This window comes from Prunus avium, chromosome 4 (genome assembly GCF_965620075.1).
Source record: "Prunus avium chromosome 4, drPruAviu1.hap1.1, whole genome shotgun sequence".
NCBI classification, from domain to species: Eukaryota; Viridiplantae; Streptophyta; class Magnoliopsida; order Rosales; family Rosaceae; genus Prunus; species Prunus avium.
Window position 1 is genome coordinate 31,874,319 of NC_142287.1, and position 26,074 is coordinate 31,900,392.

At 42.3% G+C, this 26,074-nt stretch overlaps 1 pseudogene; it reads right to left on the reverse strand.

Moving 5' to 3' along the window:
• Nucleotides 1–12,590: 12,590 nt before the first annotated feature.
• LOC110765007 (berberine bridge enzyme-like 7 pseudogene) lies at nt 12,591–13,652 on the reverse strand (annotated as a pseudogene).
• Between the last annotated feature and the right edge of the window lie 12,422 nt (nt 13,653–26,074).

Sequence of the window (26,074 nt, forward strand, 5' to 3'; positions counted from 1 at the left end):
AGCGCATAGGAATTTGCGGATCTCAATTTGGATAATGTTTGAACCCCGAACGGATTTTACATATTGTGCGATTTCCGGGTTCAATATGTTAGAACCATTGGATCGCTTCCAAATTAATATATGTTGATCTAGGTATTCCTAGGATTGTGTAGGATTTCACGGATCGTGAATCGGAGCCCTGGATGTTCCGATTAAATAATTAAGGTTTGTGATTTTCAATAATCGTGCGATCGTGCGATCGTGAGCGATTCGACCGTCTGATCTAGACCAAACTTTCAAGACGTGTATCTTAGACCTTGTGGAACTCCTAGGAACTTCTGAATGGGAAATAGGAGGTCATGGGCCCCGCAGGCCCGGTTGACCAAGTTTGGACAGTTTGACCCTTGGTCGACCGTGAGTCTTCCGAAGTAGTTTTACCCTTCGTGAAGTGCTAGCACGACCGTGTGAACGAGTCTTAACCGTTATTTGAGTTATTTGAGTTATTTTTGATTATATTGGGAGTATGAGCTTGTTTATAATATCTTATTGAATTCTTAGATAATATTTCGATAATTGAAATTTATGGAATAGATGAGTATGGGGATACGTGAATTATTGGTTGTGAAAGTAAGTCATGAAACTCGACTATGATTATTAGGAAGTGAGTAGACACTGTTGTCAAATAAATGGCATGGTTTTGTGATGGAAATGTTATGCATATGAATTTAATGGTTTATTGAAATGCACTTTATATTTTATTGTTGAAATTATTATTTTTGTAAAGTATTTGTGATATATGTGGGTTTTGACATATTCGAGTATCCTATATATATAAAATACTTAAGGAAGTGCTGTCTGGGTTGATTATGTGTAGGATATTTGGGTTGTTGATGTGAGATACTAGAAAGACGTACGTGAGTTAGAAGGTCAGTTTGAGTGCTATTAGCACTACCTTAGGTACCTCCCTGGATATAGAATATGCTTGAGAGTTTATTGTCTATACTATGAATAGGTATTGTGGGAAAACTGAATTAAGGAGGGGAATATTATTTTTATAATATTTATATAAGGGATTACGAACTCCGCCATCATATGTACCTTCCCTTGGATGATGATACTTGGAAACAGTGGAAATGGACACTTGGAAACAATGGAAATTGGTATTTGGAAACAGTGGATATGGACACTAGGATACATGAAAATGGATATATGGATATGGTTTGGATATGACGGGACCCGGGGCTTACCTTAACGGGGTGTTGCTATAGACCCTTAATTGGGTAGTCTGCGCACGTAGGGCTGTTTCAGGTGTACGGGTCTTGATTTTTCGTCTATACGTGCTGGCTGGGAGTTAGTCCCCCAGTTGGACAGCTCATCCCTAGCCACATGGTCATTTGAGGACGGTTTCATGTGGACTAGTCAAACGATCCCCGATTGGATTGTTTTCCCCTGGTATATGATGATGGTGAGAGGTGGGTGTTATTATATATCTATGTATATATATATATATATGTATATTTATTCATGTATAGGCGTACACATTACATATATGTATATGTGGATTTGATTTTGGATTGAGATCAGTGAGATTGTGCTTTGTGAGTACCCTATACATGTATGAATGTTTAAGTCCTGGATTGGGAAGTGTTGTTCAGCAACATATGCCTTGGATAGGGTATGGTTGCGGGATTGAACTAATATAAAAGGAAGAGATTGAGAATGTGTTCATCGGAATTGGAGTTGTGATAAATCTGAAATGTATCGTTGGTTCTGCTTTAAATAATTGTTTGTTATTGGAGTTGTGACTATTAATGATAAGAACTACGTGTGGCTTGATCCCTTGTCTAAGGGTACGTAGGTAGCCTGGGGTCTCACCTAAGTGCAGCCGCGAAATATACTATGTTTAAAAGGTTTGGTTGATTCTGAGTATGTGATTGGATTTTTATGTGGTTATTGGATTTGAATCCGGTTTAATGGTTTTGGGGGTATTCATATAGTTGTTTGAGATCATTAATTGTATGGTTTGTGTTTTGTTCGACTTAAGAGCATTGCTGGTTCTGTTTCGAATTATTTGAAGGCCGGAGGCCTATTATGCAATTGCATATTGTTAACTTGTGCATGCTACCAGTTGGTGTTTTAAAATGTGCTTTTAACAAATTGAACTTTTTGGGAAAAAGTCAAATTTTCAGGGGAGACTCTGCCAAATTTTCGGCAGAAAGTCTCATGCCCTTTTTCTTTAATTAGGAAAAGATGCTAAATTTTTAGTATGTGGGCCCGGCATCAGTGTGATGTCGGAATTTCCACAGGACTCGTCTCGGGTTCTGAGGAATTCGGGGCGGGTCCTGTCATTAAATGAGGATGTAAATTCACACTTTTTCATATTTAAAAAAATTAAAATTAAAAGAAAAATGAGATAATGGATCCTATTTTTATGGAACACAACTACCCATTATATTTTTTAATTCTAAAATAAATTAAAATTTTTTTAAAAAAAAGCCTCTCGCAGTCGCGGAAGCACGTGTGGAGAGACTAGTAATAATAATGATACTAATAATAATAATAATCACTTTGCTATAGGCTATCTAGTAGATTTTTTTCTAATTGTATTATGCTTGATTCTTTTTTCTTTTATTTTTTGAGCAAATTAACCCATTTACTTACTTTCTTTGGGCCAAATCTATTTAAATTATTGTTGCCTTGAAAGTTTTCTTTGGGCAAATGGATGCTTTGTTCTGCTTTGCCCAGTGTGGTGATACCATAGTCGTCTGAGCAGTTATTAGCGGTTATTTGGTTTTCAAGATTTACGGAAGCAGTTGGAGGAGTTTGTGAAATTTCGGTTACCAACAGTTGGCTTTCTCTTTTTAAATTTAATAGATACTTTAGGTCTGATTTGTGAGTGATTCTGGATATGCCAAAATCACTTATGGAGAAAAGCACCTCCCACGTGGTTATCCATATCTCGTTTGGGAGTGATTCTGGATAATAAGCCAATAATCACTTCTCCATATAATCACTTCAAGTGGTTTTAAGTGACTTTATGGAGAAGCACATGGGAGGTGCTTCTCCCCATATATAATCACTTAAAATCACTTTTAGTGATTTTATGAAGAAGCACATGGGAGACTTGCCTTTGTAAGTAGAAGGTTGGCTTGTCGAGAAGAACATCAGTGGAAGTTCCAATAGGATTCTCAGCCCAAAATACAGTGGCTTCCACCTACCTCACTTCATGGCAGTCTGTTGTTGTAAACCCAATTCAGGGAAACGCTCATTCAGCAATGCAACAACCTCCTCACTTTGTCCCCAAAACTGGCCAATGAATGATACTGCCAGAGTCATGTTTCCCTTGGTATTAATATTCTTCACTTGTGGCATTGCTCTGAGGAAGAGATCTTCAGGCAGCTCAGGAGCAACAGTTTGCCACTTATAAGTGACATCTGTAGAACCTTCTCTATGGTCTTTGTAACATTGAACAAGATAATAGACTTGGGGCTTTTTCTTTGTTCTTTCACCCATATTGTTTTGTTGATTGCAGAGTACGTACCTAGTTTTATTCTTTTTTAACATGAGAGTAGGTTTAGCTTGGGCTTTTCATTTTCTAATATCAGTATTTTTCCTGACTTTTTAAACATTAGCATTTATTTTTCAAAGTTTGCACAAAGGCGGCTCTGATGAGGAGGGGCAATCTTTGCAGTCGCACATGGTACCTTTAAAAAAAATGACCCCGAAATTTGAAGAAACAAACAATACCATGTTTTTCACATGTACAAATAGAATCATGTTTGATTGTTAATTTGGCACTGGGACCATCCGCTGCATATTGGCATAGAATATGGGCACTAAATCCATTGCAACAAATGGATATTTATAATATTATAAAAGTCTCCAACAGAATGCCAGATAGATTATTCAAAGCCCTATTATTTCAATCCTAACGCTGTCGAGTATAGCCTGCCCAGATTTCAATCCTGCAGACGATGGACTGTTTACCAACGATATTATCATCCTCTTTTGATTATTAAACTCATCCTGAAGGAAATCGACGAGTACATATACATGAAGGACCTAATCAGAAGGCATTATTTTGATGTCGGCCATGTGGTATCATTCCCTTGATTATTTTATATGCATGGATGGATAGGGTACAGTTTGTTTGAACATGTTTGCTGGGCTATTATTGCTGCATGGATCTCATAGTTTGTATTAATAAAATGGAAACAGATAGGGTTCGAAATAGTTTTGTTTTCTAAATTATTAGGGTTAGAAATCGTTTTGATCAATATTGTAGCCAACTGACGATAAATACCATCAACCATGTAACGCAGGCTATTTCCTTTGATGTCATATGCTGAAGGAAGTTGGGGTGGAATCTCAACTTTCTTCATGTTATCATAGTCATGTTTCACATGTTGGGCCCAATGGCCACACGTGCTCCAACGTCATCAAATATGTATTATCCATGTGTTAGGCTTAAAGTTCACCACACCTGCGAGGGCGTGTTAAGATGTTTCTCCTCACATTAAAATTTTTTGGGTTTATAAGGACTTGGGCTACTTCCCCCATTGCCAATCGATTTTGGAGTGGAACCTTAACTTCCATCACATGCATCCCTTATTATGCCAAAATTGCAGAACTACAATACGAATAAATAATTAATATTATTTAAAAGAAAAGGAGAAATGATACTAAATTTCCCAATTTAGTATCATTTCTGGCTTAGTTCGAATGCGAATTTGGATGGTTGTGGTGGCTGGACGTCGATATGGAGGACCTAAAGACTTAGTTATGTATTTTATTGTTTTTCACATGTTCCCAATTTTGAACCAAAAAAAAAAACATTTAATCTTGCTTAGTTCTTTCTCAAAATTTTATTATGATGGAGAATTCTTTTTTTTTTTTTTTGCAATCTTGTTGCTAGGTCTTGCTTTTGCATTATGGTGTGTAAATATAATTTCATTAGATGCCCCTTCGTTTGATAGTTGTGTGCTTGAACTATGTCATTTAGGGTAGTTTCTTTTTTGTAACGTTTACACGTATAATTGAATTTTTCAGTCACATGATTCTCACTGAAGTTCTGATGCTTTGTTCCTTGCATTCCTTGATCTCATGTCTTGTCAATTTTTGATATAGGGGGAGTTTGCTTATGTCAGAAGTTAATGCTTCTTTGTGATCTTATACTCAATGGGTGTACGCTTTTGTAACCATTGTATTTGGTTAGGGGGAGTATTTTGTTTGACTCAATGCTTTCTGGTAGAAATTTCATTGCTACTATTTGCCTTCTCTTATTTGAACTCAAATGGTTGCATTTGTTCTTTTACCCTTTTTCACTATTGTTTTCTTTTTGTTCTTTCCTTATCAACAAGGGGGAGATAATTCCCAACCCATGATTTTATTTTTCTGCAAATTCGGTAATTTTATGCTGATTCTATGTTTGGGGTGGTGTGCCTGGGAAGAATCTCATTTTCAATTTTTGCCTTTGCCCAATCTTCGAGTTTCGAGAGGACCCAATTGAAATTCGGGTATAAGTTTAGGGACCACTGATGTTAAAACCCCTTAAAAAAATAGAAATCATTGCAAATAAATAGAACTTCAGTTTATTCATCATCTTTAACAATACATTAAATCAATGTTGGTTACATCGATATCATAATAAAGCATGACACACACCTCATAAGATGATACATCTAAACCTTTTACTTATTCTCTCTCTCTCTCTCTCTCTTCCACTTATCCTCACAATATATATATATGAGGTGGAATTTATTATCCATACATCCCTCTCTCTCTCTTTCTCTAAAAAGGTGGGATACTTTGTTTATGCCTGAAAAAATTATGAGGATCAACCGCGGTTTTCACCCGTACCAATCTAGCAAAATTACCTTTAAAGTACTTCCTTCCATAAACTGTAGCAACTCTGAGGCTAGTCTGATTATCTTGATTCACACCAATGTCGAGATCCCTGTAGTTTTGGAAGGCCTGTCTTGGACTCTTGGAGACATATGGAGTCATCATGTCATACAGCTCTCTTGTTAAGCGAACGTACTTGTCAGTGGCCTCAGTCCCTTCATCATACCACGAGCTATAGTATAGAGCAAAAAATAGGTTTCCAGCTCTGTGAGGGTATGGCGTTGCAGACTCAGGAATCTCACTCATCATTCCACCGTAAGGGTTCATATCCACCCAAATATTCTCTATCTCAATCATCTTCTTCCATAAAGCTTCTATAACATATTTTGGAAGTGGTTCCTTCATATAGTCTGCCTTGCCTTTGTAGAAGGTTGCTGGTTCAATTGGCTTGTCGAGAAGAACATCTATGGGAGTTCCAATAGGATTCTTGTTGATGCTCAAAATGGTTGGGCCAAGATTGAGTCCAACTTAGTGATGAGGTGTGATGGATGATGAGTGAAGGTTTGGACCTTCTGCGTGTATGTGAGGACTTAGCCAGTTTATGAATATACAAAAGACAAGATATATGTGGTTCACCCTTAATGAATGGGCTACGTCCACAGAGAAGATGTTCTCATTATGATATTGTTTACATTTGTACAAGGGGATTAGACCCAAAGATAAATGGAAGAAGGCCTAGGGTCTAAGGTACAAAGTTTGGAGTCTGGAGCCCAGGGGTCAAGTCCCCGGGTCTGGAGACCCAGGACTCGAAGGCCAGACTAACAGGAGAGTCCTGAAGAGGGAGCCCAGCTCAGTTTCCAATCCCCTCTTAAGTGGAGAGTGGTATGCTTTTCTAGGTGAGAGGGAGTCTTCACTTCTTGTAGATTTCCGATGTGGGACTCCTCTTGCTTTGCTTAGAGTTTCTTCTAGTTGCTTGGTCAGTTATGGTGTCAACAGTAGTCCCCCAAGTTCGCGAGTAAGAAGGTACTTCTTGCTTGGGGATTTGTAATCTTAAGTGCACTGGCCGAGCAACACCGTAGTTTGTCTTCCAAGTCGTATAGTGCACTATCCCCAGTCCCCCAAGTCCCCGGGTAAGAAGAACTTTGGAGGGAGAGAAGTTGCAACAAAAAACCAAAGTGGTTTGGAGGGAGAGAAGGGTTTTTTTTTTTTTTTTGGGCTAGGTCAACCAAAAATTGGCAAGTCCCCATTTTACCTTCTGCATGCTTCCTGCCGTTCGGCAGTTTTTTTTTTTTTTTTTTTTTTTTTTTTTTGAGGGCTAGGTCAGCCAAGTAGCTAGCCAAGTAGGCATTTTCACTTCCCAAATTCCTTCTGCATGTTGCCTACCGTTCGGCAGGTGCAATTTTTTTTTTTTGGTGGCTAGGTCAGCCAAATAGCTAGCCAAGTGGGCAATTTCACTTCCCAAATTCCTTCTGCATGTTGCCTACCGTTCGGCAGGTGCAAAATTTTATTTTTTTTTATTTTTTTTTTATTTTGTGGGTTGGCTGGAGCCAAGTCCTCCTCAAGTTGATTCTGCATGACACCTTCGGCAGGTTCAAATTTTTTTTTTTTTTTTTTTTTTTTTTTTTTGGAGGGCTAGGTCAGCCAAGTGGGCATTTTCACTTCCCAAATTCCTTCTGCATGTTGCCTACCGTTCGGCAGGTGCAATTTTTTTTTTTTTTTTTTTTTTTTTTTTTGGTGGCTAGGTCAGCCAAATAGCTAGCCAAGTGGGCAATTTCACTTCCCAAATTCCTTCTGCATGTTGCCTACCGTTCGGCAGGTGCAAATTTTTTTTTTTTTTTTTTTTTTTTTTTGTGGCTAGGTCAGCCATTTGCTTCGGTAAAGGAGCAAAGCTTGAGGGTTTAGCTTCCTTGCCGAACGGTAGGGAGCGTGGAGAGAAAAATAGAGTCCCACACGGGCTTGGCTTTTGAGGCTTCAGCATGGAATTGGGCCCAACATCAAGAGCTGGCCTCTTAATGTTTCAACAGGAGAGCCGGGCACTTTAGGAAGAGCCGGGTCATGTGGGTTTAGCCTGGGCATTTAGCAAGGGCTGGGCCGCAATGGTTTTGGCAAGGAGTCTAGTTATAGTTTGGGCTGGCATGAGTGTCCAGAGGCTGGGAGTTTTGGAATTTGGAAGGAGGCTAGGCTTCGCAAGGAGCTAAGCTGCATATTTGGCTAGGCCTGAGTGTTGGGCTAGGCGGGGGACCAAGGTGCCGATCAGTAAGGGCCATCTATGGCTTTTATTGAGCCTGTTTTGCTCAAGATATGGCTAGGCAAGGGCTAGGCCTAAGTACTCAGCTTGGCCTTAGGAGTTTGTTTTGGAGCTGAGCCTTCGGAAGGGGGCTAGGTCCCTTGGATACTGACATAATTTTGGAGTTGGGATGGCGAAGGCGATACAAAGCTTTGCATGTTGCAAGGTAATGTTCCTAGGCTCGGGGTGCCGAATGTGGGCTTAGGCATGGGGGGTGCTGAAGGCATGTTGCAAGAGATGGGTTTAGGCACGGGGGTGCCGAAGGCAAAGGGGATGCTAAAGGCACAAGGGTGCCGAAGGCAGAGTGGTTTGCCAAACGCACAAGCTCGCATGTCACAAGGCATTGTGCCTAGGCACGGGGGTGCCGAAGGTGAGCTTAGGCATGGGGGCGCCGAAGGTGAGCTTAGGCACGGGGGTGCCAAAGGTGGGCTTAGGCACGGGGGTGCCAAAGGTGGGCTTAGGCACGGGGGTGCCAAAGGTGGGCTTAGGCACGGGGGTGCCAAAGGTGGGCTTAGGCAAAGGGGTGCCGAAGGTGAAGCTAGGCACGAGGGTGCCGAAGGCAAATGAGATGCCAAAGGTGACACAAAGCTTGCATGTGGCAAGGCAATGTGCCTAGGCACGGGGGTGCCGAAGGTGAGCTTAGGCATGGGGGTGCCGAAGGTGAGCTTAGGCAAGGGGGCGCCGAGGGTGAGCTTAGGCACAGGGGTGCCAAAGGTGGGCTTAGGCAAAGGGGTGCCGAAGGTGAGCTTAGGCATGGGGGCGCCGAGGGTGAGCTTAGGCACAGGGGTGCCAAAGGTGGGCTTAGGCAAAGGGGTGCCGAAGGTGAGCTTAGGCAAAGGGATGCCAAAGCTTGGATGTTGCAAAGCATGGAGGTGCCAAAGGTGGGCCTAGGCACGGGGGTGCCGAAGGCGAAACAAGCTTGCATGTGGCAAGGGGAAGAGCTAGGCACGAGGATGCCGAAGGCACAAGACTTGCATGTCGCAATATAAAATGCCGAAGGGCATAGGGTGCCGAAGGTGCCAAGCTTGCATGTCGCAAGAGGAAGTGGCTAGGCACGAGGGTGCCGAAGGCATGATACTTGCTTGTCGCAATATAAAATGCCGGAGGGCATGGGGTGCCGAAGGTGCCAAGCTTGCATGTCGCAAGAGGAAGTGGCTAGGCACGAGGGTGCCGAAGGCATAAGACTTGCTTGTCGCAATAATGCCGGAGGGCATGGGGTGCCGAAGGTGCTAAGCTTGCATGTCGCAAGAGGAAGTAGCTGGGCATGAGGATGCCGAAGGCATAAGACTTGCATGTCGCAATAATGCCAGAGGGCATGGGGTGCCGAAGGTGCCAAGCTTGCATGTCGCAAGAGGAAGTGGCTGGGCATGAGGATGCCGAAGGCATAAGACTTGCATGTCGCAATAATGCCAGAGGGCATGGGGTGCCGAAGGTGCCAAGCTTGCATGTCGTAAGAGGAAGTGGCTAGGCACGAGGGTGCCGAAGGCATAAGACTTGCTTGTCGCAATAATGCCGGAGGGCATGGGGTGCCGAAGGTGCTAAGCTTGCATGTCGCAAGAGGAAGTAGCTGGGCATGAGGATGCCGAAGGCATAAGACTTGCTTGTCGCAATATAAAATGCCGAAGGGCACGGGGTGCCGAAGGTGCCAAGCTTGCATGTCGCAAGAGGAAGGGGCTAGGCATGAGGATGCCGAAGGCATAAGACTTGCGTGTCGCAATATAAAATGCCGGAGGGCATGGGGTGCCGAAGGTGCCAAGCTTGCATGTCGCAATAATGCCGGAGGGCATGGGGTGCCGAAGGTGCCAAGCTTGCATGTCGCAAGAGGAAGTAGCTGGGCACGGGGGTGCCGAAGGCATAAGACTTGCTTGTCGCAATATAAAATGCCGAAGGGCACGGGGTGCCGGAGGTGGGCTTAGGTAAGAAGATGCCTAAGGCGAAACAAGCTTGCATGTGGCAAGGCATGGAGGTGCCAAAGGTAGGCTTAGGCACGGGGGCGCCGAAGGTGAGCTCAGGTACGGGGGTACCGAAGGTGAGCTTGGGCACTAGGGTGCCGGAGGTGGGCTTAGGCACGGGGTGCCGGAGGTGAGCTTAGGCACGGGGTGCCGAAGGGGAGCTTAGGCACTGGGATACCAAATGTGAGCTTAGGCACGGGGGTGCCAAAGGTGGGCTTAGGCACGGGGGTGCCAAAGGTGAAGCTAGGCACGGGGGTGCCGAAGGTGAAGCTAGGCACGGGGGTGCCGAAGGTGAAGCTAGGCACGGGGGTGCCGAAGGCAAATGAGATGCCAAAGGTGACACAAAGCTTGCATGGGGCAAGGCAATGTGCCTGGGCACGAGGGTGCCGAAGAGAAGGAATGCATATGTGCAAATTTTATTATTATTTTAAGAAATTTGGGTACCTTGTGGATATTTGAGCTTGTGGCATGTCCTTGGAGCTGGGCCTTCAGAGCTTCGGCAAGGGCTTGTCCTTCGGCAGGAAGAATGAGGGGCTTGATCCCGCGAGTTTCCAAGTTCTTGGTAGGTGAGCCTCATGAGCTGGGCTTTGGCAAAGGCCTGGGGTTTGTGCTATGTGGAGCTGGGCTTCAGCGGGGGCTGGGGGCTTCCAGATTTGGAAAGGGTGTCTTGGGGGGCACTTTACGAGCTGGGTCCATGGGGGTCCGAGTGTTCGTTTAGTAGAAAGGCCAAGGTGGCGCGAAGGTGTGTTTGAAACTTCAGCAATGGAGTTTTATGCGATGTTGGGCTTGAGCAATGGCCTTGGGGCCGGGTTCCAAAGCTGGGCTTCGGCAAGCCTCCTTGACCCAGGTGGTGGCTAGGGTTTTGAGGGTAGATTCGGATTTTTAGAGGCTGGGTCCTTCCGTTTTTGAAACGTAGCTGGGGCCTTTTTGTAGCTGGGCCCTTGTGCTTTTATAGCTAGGGTTTTTATACCTTCGGTAAGGGAGTCCAAAGATTGGAGATAAGGGCCAGGGTTTGGGGAGAGGAGGTGCAAGTCCCCTATTAGCTTAAGACATGTCGTCACCTTTTAGCTTGAGGGGCTGGGTCAGCCAAAAATTGATAAGTCACACCTTCACCTTCTGCATGCTCCCTGCCGTTCGGCAGGGAAGCTAGGCTCCAAAATATATTCGGAGCTGGGTCCGTAGTTCAGCTCGGAGGAGGTGCCGACCGGCAAGAGATATTCGAAGGTATTTTGGTGAGGGGCTGATCTGTCTTCGGCGAAGAGTGGGTCTAAGTGCCTAGTTTTTGCATCGAGTTGGAGCTGGGTCCGTGGTGTCGTTCATCATTTGTTCGTGGAGGGGGGTTCATCCAATCTAGGACCGTCTAGGGTCTGGGTCCTTGACTGACGGCAAGGAAGTGATTGGAGCCTTTCGATCCTTCTGAAGTGTGGGCAAAGTTTTTAGCTGGTCCTTCAAGGCGTTCGCGATTTCTCTTGGCTTCAATTGGTGCCGTGAGGTTTCAACTGCTTTTGCCAGAGCTGGGGTGTCTTTGGCAAGAGCTTTTGAAAGATAGATAGATGGCTGCAAGGGTTTTTGCAAGGAGAAGACTCAAGTTCGTTCGGCAAGCTCCGACTGATAGACCTTCGGAGCTAAGGCTGGGGTCTCTTGTACTGTTGTAAGGAACCTGGGTCAGCCAAGCAAGGGTGTCGTGACCATGGCAAGGGTATGGTGGGGTGCCGAAGGCAGCGCACGCCGAATGATGGAGCTTGTGGGACAAGCTCAAGTCCCCATATTTTTACTCTTCAAAGAAGTGTCGGTCGGTACTTTGAACTGAGATGTTGGGTTGGCCCTGCAAGCCATGCAAAGTATAGCCACACTGATTGGCTTTTTCTTAAAATATCATCTTCTGCAATTTGTTGACCTGGCATTCAAGGTGGCTCCAGTAAGGCATTGCCTAACGGCAGCCTAGGTGATGTTGATTGTATGGGTGCCGAAGAGCACTGGAGAAGGGGAGAACGACAGAAGCCTTTTGTGTCAATTCCCACAGACGGCGCCAAACTGTTGATGCTCAAAATGGTTGGGCCAAGATTGAGTCCAACTTAGTGATGAGGTGTGATGGATGATGAGTGAAGGTTTGGACCTTCTGCGTGTATGTGAGGACTTAGCCAGTTTATGAATATACAAAAGACAAGATATATGTGGTTCACCCTTAATGAATGGGCTACGTCCACAGAGAAGATGTTCTCATTATGATATTGTTTACATTTGTACAAGGGGATTAGACCCAAAGATAAATGGAAGAAGGCCTAGGGTCTAAGGTACAAAGTTTGGAGTCTGGAGCCCAGGGGTCAAGTCCCCGGGTCTGGAGACCCAGGACTCGAAGGCCAGACTAACAGGAGAGTCCTGAAGAGGGAGCCCAGCTCAGTTTCCAATCCCCTCTTAAGTGGAGAGTGGTATGCTTTTATAGGTGAGAGGGAGTCTTCACTTCTTGTAGATTTCCGATGTGGGACTCCTCTTGCTTTGCTTAGAGTTTCTTCTAGTTGCTTGGTCAGTTATGGTGTCAACAGATTCTCAGCCCAAAATACAGTGGCTTCCACCCACCTCACTTCATGGCAATCTGTTCGTTGTAAACCCAATTCAGGGAAACGCTCAGTCAGCAATGCAACAACCTCCTCACTTTGTCCCAAAAACTGGCCAATGAATGATACTGCCACAGTCTTTTTTCCCTTGGTATCAATATTCTTCACTTGTGGCATTGCTCTGAGGAAGAGATCTTCAGGCAGCTCGGGTGCAACAGTTTGCCACTTGTAAACGAGATCTGTAGCACCTTCCTCTATGGTCTTTGTAACGTTGAACACAGTCACTTTTGGTGGAACTGGAACCAGCTTGAGCTTCCATGAAAGAATGACTCCGAAGCTAGCTCCACCACCTCCTCTGATGGCCCAAAAAAGGTCTTCTCCCATTGACTTTCTATCAAGTATTTGACCCTTCACAGTAACTATCTTAGCATCCACCACATTATCGACGCTAAGCCCATATTTTCTCATCATAACCCCATAACCGCCACCGCTGATGTGGCCTCCAGCACCAACCGTTGGACAAAGCCCAGCAGGAAATCCGTAAACATTGGTTTTTGTACCAATTGCATAATAAACTTCTCCAAGAGTGGCTCCAGAGTGAACCCAAGCGGTGTGATCGGCAAGGTTAACATCAATGGAGTTAATATTAAACATGTCGAGAATGACAAAGGGGATATCCGACGTGTAAGATAAACCCTCAAAATCATGGCCACCACTTCGGATTTTAAGTTGCAATCCATGTTGTTTGGCACAAACCACAGTTGCTTGTACATGGGATGTATGCTTGGCTGTTATTATGGCCAAAGGTTTTGGAGTTGTAGGTGTAGAAAATCTGCGGTTATTGATATGTAATAACAAAACAGATTGAAAGGAGGCATTTTGAGGGGTGTAAATTGCTTCTTGGATTGGGCGGGCATGAGAATGTATTGTAAGGCATTGGAGAAAGCCATCAATGGCAACTGTTTTTGAAGTTGTCCATGATACCGAGAGTGAAAGGACTGAGAGAATGAAAAGCAGAGTTTTTCGGGACTTCATTGTGGGGGGTTTTGCCTTTCTTGCTTTAAGTCTTGGCTGTGTGACAAGATAATAGACTTGGGGCAGTATTTATAATGAAGCCAAAGTACCTGACTTTAAACTTTTTATTTTTTTCTTCACCAACTTGTTTCATTTTTTTAACATGAGAGTACATAGCTAGTTAGCTTAGGCTTTTCATTTCTTAATATCAGTATTGTTCTAGCCAACAAAAATTTGTTATCTGAGTTTTTCAATATTAGCATTTATTTGAGTTTCCACAAAGGCGGCTCTGATGAGGGGGGGCAATCTTTGCAATCGCACATGGTAGTTTGCTACAGTCCAACTACGTATTTTGTTATATTTCTTTAATATAGTCATAGTGCAGCACTTTTTAGGATTCGGATCCTCTGCTTGGTTTTGCTCTATTAATCAGGATCTTGCTTGATTTTTATTATAAGGGCATCACCTCATTTCAAAGGCATCCAAAAGCTAAAAAGTATACCAAATTTAATTCCTCTAAATTTATTTTTTAAAATAATTGCTGAATAGGAAGTTTTGGTGATAGAGTTATCTTTTGCTGATGGAGTCATCATCCCTTGCTGACCAGATCAAGTTTTCTTCTTCATCTAAATTCTCATTGTTTCTTTTCTTTCATTTTAATGGGAAAGGCTCACCTTTTGGGTGGGATTCAATTTTTAACAATCCTCATCAAGCCTATTACTCAAGAAAACTTATATTTGGATACAATTCAAATCATGACACAAAGTTCATTTGTTTGTAACGGGAGATTACCCAAGATCAGAGAGACCTTGTAATGGGAATTATAATTTTTGTTGAAGAATATGAAAGATGAAGACGCCTAATTTGGGTGCAATAGTTCAACAAAATTACTTGCAACTAGAAAACTCCTGTTTTTTTTTTTGGGTGAAATGCAACTAGGAACCTTAGGGTGCGGATGATTATGCAAAAATAAATAATACAACTTGCATCCTTTTTGGGATTGAGACTCTTCATCTGCAAGTGGTGTGGTGAATGAAGATTCATTTCCAAAGCATGAAAGTTGATGTTTGCATAATTTTTTTTAACCCTTAGATGTTAATGTCATTTGCAAAAATTACCCCAAAACGTACCAAAATTTTGAACGGCAAGCAACTGGATGTCATTCTCATTTGAGTCCTTGTTTTTAAGAGAGGTTGTATGAGGAAGAGGAAGAACCCGATTTAGGGAACATTTTTTCAAAGATTTTTCATCTTATTAGTAAAATACTTCTTGTCAATTCTCCAGCCTTTATATGCCTTTTAATTCCTTTTTTTTTTTTTTTTTTTTTTGAGAAATAGAGAACGATTAATAATAAGGGTTAAATACTTATAAATAAAATAAAATAAATTCCATTTTTTTATATAAGAAAATACATTCCGTTTAAAAAATAATAAAGAGAACCTATATATCTATAACGTCAACATTTAACAGATCTACTAACTACATAATTCTCGAAGGAGAAGAGATTGAGTGTAACCATTTTTTGAGTTTGTTATGAGTTTGTAAGGTCTTACAACTTCGGATGCCCATTTAAAAATTACCCTGAAATTTGAAGATACAAACAATACCATGTTTTTCAGATGTACAAATAGAATAATCTTTGATTATTAATTAATTTAGCACAGGGACAAATGCAGGGACGGCGGACCATCCGCTGTATATTAGCATAGAATATGGGCACTAAATCCATTGCATACTGCTCTAATATTAAGAAAAACAGATGGGCTCGTCTAATATTAACAAAAACAGATGGATATTTATAATATTATAAAAGTCTCCAATAGAATGCCAGATGGATTATTCAAATCAATCCTAAAGCTGTCGAGTATAGCCTACCCAGATTGCAGAGCCCTATCTCAATTCTATAATATTGGGTGTCTCCTTCTGCAGACGACGGACTGTTTGTTGGAAAATGGCTCACATTTAGTATGCAAGTGAAGGAGTGAGCGACCGGTCGCAAGGTTTGGGCGACCGGTCGTTTTTACACAGATTCGAAGTCTGGAGCAAATGCATGGGGCGACCGGTCGCTAGTTCTTTGCGACCGGTCGCAGGAAACATGAGCGACCGGTCGCGTGCCATTTGCGACCGGTCGTAAAGAAGCAGAATCGAAACTGAAGCCTCAGTCCAAAAGCGACCGGTCGCCAGTTCCTGGCGACCGGTCGTCCCAGTTGTGCTGTGACGATTTCTTACGTGTTTTCAACTGTGTTTTCGGTGGCTATCGCTTTCCACAAGATTGCAAGTGTTTAATGGGTCACTTCTGAGATAAAAGAAGGTGGACTACCTGCTGTATAGTTGGGAGAGCACTCATTGCCAATTGGTTGTCTTGGTTTGGAGAATCCATTCTCCATTTTCTGGTTTTGTTGGAAGGTGGCTGAAGTGGGATTTGTTTACTTGCATGATCTGATCTTTAGTCTAAGTGGGAAACTAAAGGAAGGAACGTGGAAGACAAGATGGTGCCTTATCTTGTGTCCATTGGTTTGTGTAGGTAATGGAGATAAAGCAAGACATTATAAGATGAGAAAGCAAGTTGAAGTTAGGTGTGGTTAATCTCAAGGTGGTCAAGTAGCTGGGTGCTATTGTGTTCAAAAGAGGTTAACTCACCAAGGGAAAACGTGAGAGAGAACAATCAGTTCAAGTTTAGAGCTGAGTTGGGGTCTTGAGAGTCTAGACACCAAGGAGGGAAACACCAAGGGTTGTGAGAGTGTTCACAAGTGCATCAAAGTGTTGAGCAAGGGGTGTGAGAGAAAAGAGAGCTTGGGGAGAGAATAGAGTTCTAAGGGGGTTTTTCTGTGTAAAACCAAAGTTGTAACTTATTCTTTCATGAAGTGAATTTCTCAAGGGGATCACCAAGAGGATGTAGGCAATTGCTGAACCTCTATAAATTCTTGTGTCACTTTGTGCTTGGTTGTTGTCTCAAGTGTGTGTGTGTGATTCATCCATCATTGTGTGTGTCACAAAGTCCATCAACAACAAGATCATTAGGGGAGTGAGTGAAAGTGTTTAGTCATTAATTCTCAACAAGTGGTATCAGAGCTGTGTTGGAGCAGCAATTGCTAGTGTGTTGAAGATGGCAAGTGACAAGGAAGCTGAAGGTGGAAGTAGCTCTATGCATCAGAGGCTACCACAATCTGTCAGCATGAAGGTGGAGTTGAAGCCTTTCACAGGGAAGGAGAACTTCACACTTTGGCAAAGGAGGATGAAGTCAGCCCTTACACAACAAAATCTCAGTGTTGTCTTGGAAGGCAAAGAGAAGAAGCCGGTTACCATGACAGACGCGGAGTGGGGTGTGCTAGATGAGTTGGCTAGAGGAGCCATCGAGAACTTCATCTCCGATGAGGTGCTCATCAACGTGATGAAGGACACAGCGAAGCAAACATGGGAGAAGCTCGAAGAGATGTTTGCAGGGAAGTCACTGTCCAACAAGCTCTTCCTCAAGGAGGAACTCCTAAATCTTCGGATGGCGGAGGAAGGAAATCTAATGGAGCATTTGAGCAGCTTCAATAGATGTGTTGCTGACTTGCAAAGAATGGATGTGTTGTATAATACGGAGGATAAGGCACTCATGTTTCTAACATCCTTGCCTCCGTCTTATAAGCACTTCCGAACTACACTTATGTTCGGGAAGAGTACTTTGAATTTTGAGGAGGTGGTGCAAGATGTGATGACGCATCACAGGATGTCTCAACGTTCGGAGGAGAACTCTCAAGAAGCTGGCTTGTTCGCAGGGAGGCGTTCAAGCAAGCAAGAAGGCAAGGGCAGCAAAAGGAATACTAAGTCCAAGGACAATAAAGGGTGCTTCGAGTGTGGATCTATGGATCATTGGAGGCGAGATTGTCCGGTATGGAAGGAGAAGCTGAACAAGATGAAGAAAGCTGGAAGTTCAGCCCACGTGTGTGATGAGGACACATGTGATGAACTCTTGACGGTTACGGATGAAAGTAACGGGGAAGTCATGGCAAGTTCTTCATGTAAGAATTCTTCTTCAAGTTGGATTTTAGATTCCGGGTGCTCATATCATGTGTGTGCAAATAAGTTGATGTTTGACACATATGAGGATAAGGATGCATGCAAGATTATGTTGGGAGACAAAACTACATGTGAAGTTTTGGGCATAGGGACTGTGAAGATCAAGTTGCAAGGTGGTGAAGTTTGGACTCTTAGTGAGGTAAGGTTTGTACCTACACTAAGAACGAATCTAGTCTCTCTTGGTTCTTTGGATAGAGAAGGTTGCTCTTACAAGGCCAAAGGAGGGAAGCTCATGGTCACACAAGGTTCTGTGGAGGTTATGAAGGGGGAGATTCAACCAAACAACACATACAAGCTCTTGGGTGGTGCAGAGATTTGTACCAAGGAAGAGCAAGCAACAAGTCTTAATGTCAAGGAGCCGGTCCAACATGATGTAGCTGCAAGTGTGCTCAAGAGATGTTGGGCAAGGAAGGTTAGTCAAGGGTGTATGACTAACGGTTCATCATCAAAGGTGCTTGATTTCAAAGCTGCAGAAAGTGTGGAGAGGAATATCCACAAAGGTGAAATCAAGACAAGGAATGATGGGGAGGATGTTGTTGAAGAGAAGCTTCTTGCCAAGGTGGTCATGGAAGGGACTCCATTTGAGGTGGAGCTTGACACAAGGGCTGAAGAAGGAGGGCAACAACAACAAACTCACAAAGGGGTTCTACTTGAGGTAGAGCCATCATCAATTGCAAGGTCCAAGCCCAAGGAATCCATCAAACCGTCCCTAGGTTTTGGATGGATGGACCAAGAAGTTCCAACCACGTTTCGGAGTGCTATAGGGAGCATGAAGCGGGAAAGTTGGAGAAGTGCATTGATGAAAAGAAATGTGTTCTTAAATCCAAGAGCAAGAAGTGCTAAATGGGGATTTAGTGAACAAAGGTTTGGTATGGGGTTTGCATATCAAGGGAAGTCCAAGGTTCAAGGTTCCAAGGAGGCAAGGAGCAACGAATTTGGCAAGGGGGAACTCTTTTCTGCACAAGAGGTCCATGTTACTCAAGTTTAGACTTGGGTGGAGCACCTTCCACCAAAGGTGCATTGAGGCAAGAGGTGTATTGCCATGGTGGAGCTCTTGGAAATTACTAGAACAATTTCTAAGAGGTAGAAGAGGTTCTAGAGGTCAACAATGACTCACGGGGTGATTAAATGGTTCGCCAAGGTGGAGATTGTTGGAAAATGGCTCACATTTAGTATGCAAGTGAAGGAGTGAGCGACCGGTCGCAAGGTTTGGGCGACCGGTCGTTTTTACACAGATTCGAAGTCTGGAGCAAATGCATGGGGCGACCGGTCGCTAGTTCTTTGCGACCGGTCGCAGGAAACATGAGCGACCGGTCGCGTGCCATTTGCGACCGGTCGTAAAGAAGCAGAATCGAAACTGAAGCCTCAGTCCAAAAGCGACCGGTCGCCAGTTCCTGGCGACCGGTCGTCCCAGTTGTGCTGTGACGATTTCTTACGTGTTTTCAACTGTGTTTTCGGTGGCTATCGCTTTCCACAAGATTGCAAGTGTTTAATGGGTCACTTCTGAGATAAAAGAAGGTGGACTACCTGCTGTATAGTTGGGAGAGCACTCATTGCCAATTGGTTGTCTTGGTTTGGAGAATCCATTCTCCATTTTCTGGTTTTGTTGGAAGGTGGCTGAAGTGGGATTTGTTTACTTGCATGATCTGATCTTTAGTCTAAGTGGGAAACTAAAGGAAGGAACGTGGAAGACAAGATGGTGCCTTATCTTGTGTCCATTGGTTTGTGTAGGTAATGGAGATAAAGCAAGACATTATAAGATGAGAAAGCAAGTTGAAGTTAGGTGTGGTTAATCTCAAGGTGGTCAAGTAGCTGGGTGCTATTGTGTTCAAAAGAGGTTAACTCACCAAGGGAAAACGTGAGAGAGAACAATCAGTTCAAGTTTAGAGCTGAGTTGGGGTCTTGAGAGTCTAGACACCAAGGAGGGAAACACCAAGGGTTGTGAGAGTGTTCACAAGTGCATCAAAGTGTTGAGCAAGGGGTGTGAGAGAAAAGAGAGCTTGGGGAGAGAATAGAGTTCTAAGGGGGTTTTTCTGTGTAAAACCAAAGTTGTAACTTATTCTTTCATGAAGTGAATTTCTCAAGGGGATCACCAAGAGGATGTAGGCAATTGCTGAACCTCTATAAATTCTTGTGTCACTTTGTGCTTGGTTGTTGTCTCAAGTGTGTGTGTGTGATTCATCCATCATTGTGTGTGTCACAAAGTCCATCAACAACAAGATCATTAGGGGAGTGAGTGAAAGTGTTTAGTCATTAATTCTCAACACTGTTTACCAACAGTATTCTCATCCTCTTTTAATTATGAGAATGTGGAAAGCCTGGTCTATTATTCAACTCATCCTGCTCCATTATCAAGAAAAACTGAAAGAAATCGACGAGTTTATACATGAAAAACCTAATCATACGGAATTATTTTTATGTTGGCCATGTGCTATCATTCCCTTGATTATTTTATATGCATGGCTGGATAGGGTACAGTTTCTTTGAGAATGTTTGCTGGGCTAGATATTATTGCTGCATGGATCTCATAGTTGGTATTAATAAAATGGAGGAAATGGATAGGGTTGGATGCGATTCGATTTGGATCGGTTTCACCTCAAAATCGCAGTCTGACCAATTAACCGTTGAATAGTGTGGTTAGAGCTCAAATGAGAAGAGAAACCAACCAAATCTTATAACTATTGGGCGGTTTTGTTCCACCAGTTTGGCGGTTTAAGTCTAAGCTCAATACTAGTTTTTATAGTGATCAGTCTACAATATTAAATCATTTTTTCTATAACTTTCATTTACAGGCTTTTCAAATCTTATACTCATGTGAAATGAAACAAAACAATTTCATACTTCAAATATGAAACAAATGTTAGCTGATGTTACTATTGACACGTGTCCTTGCTGAGGTGGCAAGTTTGTTAGCTCTTCACGTGCTTATTAGTGTGATTAGTTAGTCTGTTAAGCAGGTTAGCTTAGTAAAGAAGTCATCATTACACAGCTATATAAGCTTGGGACTGGTTCATTTCATTATGATGTAACAGATACTATTTCTGAGAATATACAGAGCTTTACCTTTCTCTCTTTTATCACTTCTTCTTCTCCATAGTTATCATGGTATCAGAGCTACGGCTCTTGATCTCCAGCTTCCGCTCCGCTTGAAAAGCTTGAATCTGTACCTTTCATGGTGATTTTCATGGAAATTTCTTTCGTGCTTGATGGCTATACTTTGCACAATCTTGCGATTCTGGATGCGACTCTCCGATTGTGTTTGAGCTTCTTCCTCTTTCAATAAATTCAGTTCTGGTATGAATTCTAAACTTGTTCTCTGCATCAACATTGAATTTAGGTCAAATGATTCGGTGAATTGAGGCATAAAGCCCCTATTACGGCACGAAGCCTATATTGAAGCACGAAGCTGTTTAATTTCTGATATTTTCATTTTTCTGAGGCACAACGCCATTGTTGAAGCACGAAGCTTTTATTGAGACACAAAGTCCATTTCTGAGGCACGAAGCCCCTGTTTTCTTGAAGCACATAGGTTTTCTTGCTTATTTTTCATCTCTTCAGTTGATTGCCAATCATGACTTTTACGATGCCTAAAATCGAAGGTTTATTAGGAGTCTTAACTATTAAGCTGTCAGAAGATAACTTTGTCAAGTGGCAGTATCAGTTGCAATCAGTGCTCCAAGGATATGATTTGTATGGACATTTTGATGGCACTACTGTGTGTCCATCAAAATTTATAATTTCTGAGTCAGAGGGAGTCACAACAGAAATTACTGAAGGTTATAAGTCTTGGATTCAAGCTGATAAGGCACTTTTAAGTCTTCTTATTGCCACATTATCCGATGATGCTATGGAATATGTCATAGGTTGTAAAACGGCAAGAGATGCTTGGCTGAATTTAATTGACCGATATGCCTCAGTTTCTAGAGCAAGAGTTAATCAACTCAAGACTGAGTTGCATACTCTACATAAGGGCAGTGATTCTATTGAAAAATTCTTGCTTAAGTTGAAACACATTAGGGATCAATTGTCTGCAGCAGGAGTTCACTTAACTGATGATGACATTATCATTGCTGCACTTAATGGTTTACCACCTGAATTCGACATGATTAAAACGGTGTTAGTGGCAAGAGAAACACCAATCAATCTCAAGGAATTCAGAGCTCATCTTTTGTCTGCAGAACGTAATATTGAAGCTAGAATGGTAGCAATGTCTCACTCTATGCAGGGTATGATGGGTGTAACCTCGTTTGAATTGGGGTCTTCATCTACTGCTAATAATGTGCATATGTCTTCTACCAATTCATCTGGCAATTCATCTGCTACAGTGGGAACCATAACTGGTCATTCTCCACCAAGTACTTCACCAACTATGGGGTTTAATGCCAGGTTTCATTCTCAATATGTGCCTCATTCTCAACCAACACAGCACTATTCTCAAGCAAGTCAACTTCCTAATTCACACTCCAATAATAGAGGTCGAGGCTTTCACGGAAATAATAGTGGTGGCCGTTTAAACTCCCAACCAAGGTCTTTTGTTCCCAAGTTTTCTTCTGGTCCAAAAACACAGGCAATTCCTGAATGTCAGATCTGTAATAAGAGAGGTCACACAGCTACAAATTGCTTTTATCGAATCCCTGACAATTCTGCTCATCCTCCTGTTGTGGAATGTCAAATCTGTGGGAAACGTGGACATATTGCTTTAAATTGCTATCACAGAGCGAATTTTGCTTATCAGGGAGCCACTCCACCTTCTTCTATACAAACTATGACAGCACACATGCCTTCTGTGTATACTCCTGATGATTTGTGGATAGCAGATAGTGGAGCTTCACATCATATGACTCCACATGTCTCCAATCTGATGACTGCTACTCCATACTCTTCTGAGAATAAAGTGACTGTAGGAAGTGGAGAAGGTTTGGTTATTTCGAACATTGGTACTTCTAAGTTGACAGATCTCCCTGGTTCTTTACATTTAAATACTGTGTTCCATGTTCCTCATCTTGCTGCCAATCTCTTATCTGTTTACCAGTTATGTAGAGACAATCACTGCAGGGTTATCTTTGATGAACACTACATCTATGTGCAGGACAAGCAAACCAATCAGATTCTGTACCAAGGGCAGAGTAAACAAGGCCTCTATCCCATTCCTCAATTTGAGAACAATGCCTCTTCTACTTCCAAAATTCAATCTAATAAATCTGCAATAGCTTCTCAGCCTTCCCCAAAGGCTTTTCTAGGACAACAAGTAAAGTCAAAGCTATGGCATCTTCGATTGGGACATGTCTCCAATGAAGTGCTGCATCATATGCTTAAGACCTCTTAGATCACTTGTCATGCAGATACTAGTTCTGAAGTTTGTGTTGCTTGTATTCAAGGCAAAATGCATAGATTACCATTTTCTCATTCCCAATCCACAACTGTAGTACCTTTTCATACGCTTCACAGTGATGTTTGGGGACCTTCAGCTTGTATAGCAGTAGGAGGTTTTCGATATTATCTTACCATCATTGATGACTGTACAAGATACATGTGGATTTTCCCACTTATTAATAAATCTGATGTTTTGCCAACATTCATCAAGTTTCATGCCTATGTAGTTAATCAATATCAAGCTCATATCAAGATTTTTCAATCAGATGGAGGGGGTGAGTATACTAGTAAAGCTTTTCAGGAGTTCTTATCATCTAAAGGTATCAGTCATCACCTATCTTGTCCTTACACTCCTCAGCAAAATGGAGTTGCTGAGAGAAAGAATAGACATGTGATAGAGACAGCTCTTACTCTCCTACAGACAGCTGAATTGCCTACTAATCTCTGGTATTATGCAGCAGCTCATGCAGTTTTCCTCATCAATAGAATGCCTTGCAAAGGCTTGAACATGACTTCTCCATATTATAAGTTCTTTGGTCATCATCCAGTTTTAAGTGCCATGAAGGTGTTTGGTTCAGCTGTATATCCTTTGCTCAAACAGTATAATGCTCATAAATTGGAATCTCGATCATCCCAGTGTGTTTTTCTAGGATATTCATTGAGTCATAAAGGAGTTTATTGCTATAATATGCTCAATCAGAAACTTCACATTTCTAGACATGTGATTCATGATGAGAGTCTCTTTCCCTTTAAGTTGTTAAAGTCGCCTACAATTTCTACTCCAGTTGCTTCATCTAATGCAAGGCCAGTCAATATCTCAGTTACTTTGCCTCATACATCTTCCCAACAATCTACCTCTTCTGCTCAGTCTTCTATGGAAACTCATTTAGATCTTCCAATGTCCGATAATACTGAGTCCTTGGAGTTCTCATCGGGTTCTGTTTTACCTGTTACTTCACCCAATCAGTTGGAGGTAGTGTTACCTATTTCACCTGACTCAACTATTCATGAGTCATCAGATGCCTATGCAATGCCTTATTCTACTAACTGTCATCCCATGCAAACAAGACTCAAGTCTGGAGTTGTTCAGAAAAGACAATTTCCCGAATTCTCATGCTTTGCAACTATGCTTACTTCCGTCATAGAACCTGAGGCTCCAACTTATTTTAAGGCAGCAGCAGCTCAACCAGAATGGCAACAGGCTATGGCAGAGGAAATTCAAGCTCTCCAATTGCAAGGTACATGGAATCTTGTTCCTCCTCCTCATGACAAGAATATTGTAGGATGTAGGTGGATATATAAAATAAAAAGAAATTCAGATGGAACAATTTCACGATACAAAGCTAGGCTGGTAGCTCAAGGATTCAGTCAAGAGCATGGTTTGGATTATGATGAAACCTTTAGTCCTGTAGTGAGACACACCACAGTCAGATTAGTACTCAGTTTAGCTGCTATGTTTAAATGGGATTTACGTCAATTAGATGTAAAAAATGCTTTCCTTCATGGGGAATTACAAGAAGAGGTTTATATGCGGCAACCTCAAGGTTTTATTGACTCTACATGTCCTAATTATGTGTGCAAATTACAGAAATCCCTATATGGTTTAAAACAGGCTCCGCGTGCATGGAATGCCAAGTTTACAGGTTATTTGCCTTCTTTGGGGTTTCAATCTTCTCACTCAGATCCTAGTCTGTTTGTCAGACAGAATTCTACCTCTGTGGTTATCCTATTATTGTATGTTGATGATATCATCATCACTGGATCAGATACACAAGTGGTACAATCTGTTATTGATTCTTTGGGAGAGGTATTTGATATGAAAGACATAGGTCGTCTTACCTATTTTCTGGGATTGGAGGTTCATTATCAGGACAATGGTGATATCTTTGTCAATCAAGCTAAGTATGCTCGAGATTTGTTTAAGAAAGCAGGCATGGACACTTGTAAATCATGTTTGACTCCAATTAAACCTCATCAGTATATGTTGAAAGATGAAGGTACTCTTCTTTCTGATCCAACATTGTATCGAAGTCTTGTTGGAGCATTACAATATTTGACCTTTACACGACCAGATATTGCCTTTGCAGTAAATACAGTATGTCAGTTCATGAATGCTCCCACTGATACACATTTTGCTTTAGTAAAACGTATCTTGCGATATCTGCAAGGTACTCTTCAATATGGGATCACATTCTCTCCGGGCTCTATGCTTTTATCTGGCTATTGTGACTCTGATTGGGCAGGTGATCCTAACACCAGACGTTCTACCACAGGTTATGTTGTATTTCTTGGTGATAATCCAATTTCATGGTCATCCAAGAAGCAAGCTGCAGTTTCTCGTAGTTCCACTGAAGCTGAATACCGTGCTCTAGCCAATTGTGCAGCAGACATTGCTTGGATTAGACAGATAATGTGTGATTTGCATATGACACTGCCAGAGGCACCTATTATTCATAGTGATAATATGTCTGCATTGGCTCTTAGTGTCAATCCAGTTTTTCACTCTCGTATTAAACACTTGGACATCGATTATCATTTTGTTAGAGAACGAGTTCAATGTCGAGATCTGGTTGTGCAATATATTCCCACAGATGGTCAGGTTGCAGATATTCTTACCAAGGGCCTTCATAGTCCAGTGTTCATTCGACATCGTTCCAATCTCAGGCTAGGTCTGTACCCAGCTGAGATTGAGGGGGAATGTTAGCTGATGTTACTATTGACACGTGTCCTTGCTGAGGTGGCAAGTTTGTTAGCTCTTCACGTGCTTATTAGTGTGATTAGTTAGTCTGTTAAGCAGGTTAGCTTAGTAAAGAAGTCATCATTACACAGCTATATAAGCTTGGGACTGGTTCATTTCATTATGATGTAACAGATACTATTTCTGAGAATATACAGAGCTTTACCTTTCTCTCTTTTATCACTTCTTCTTCTCCATAGTTATCAACAAACACATAATATTTACACGCTATGTCGTTAGATTCATCTCCTATTTACTCGTACTCATT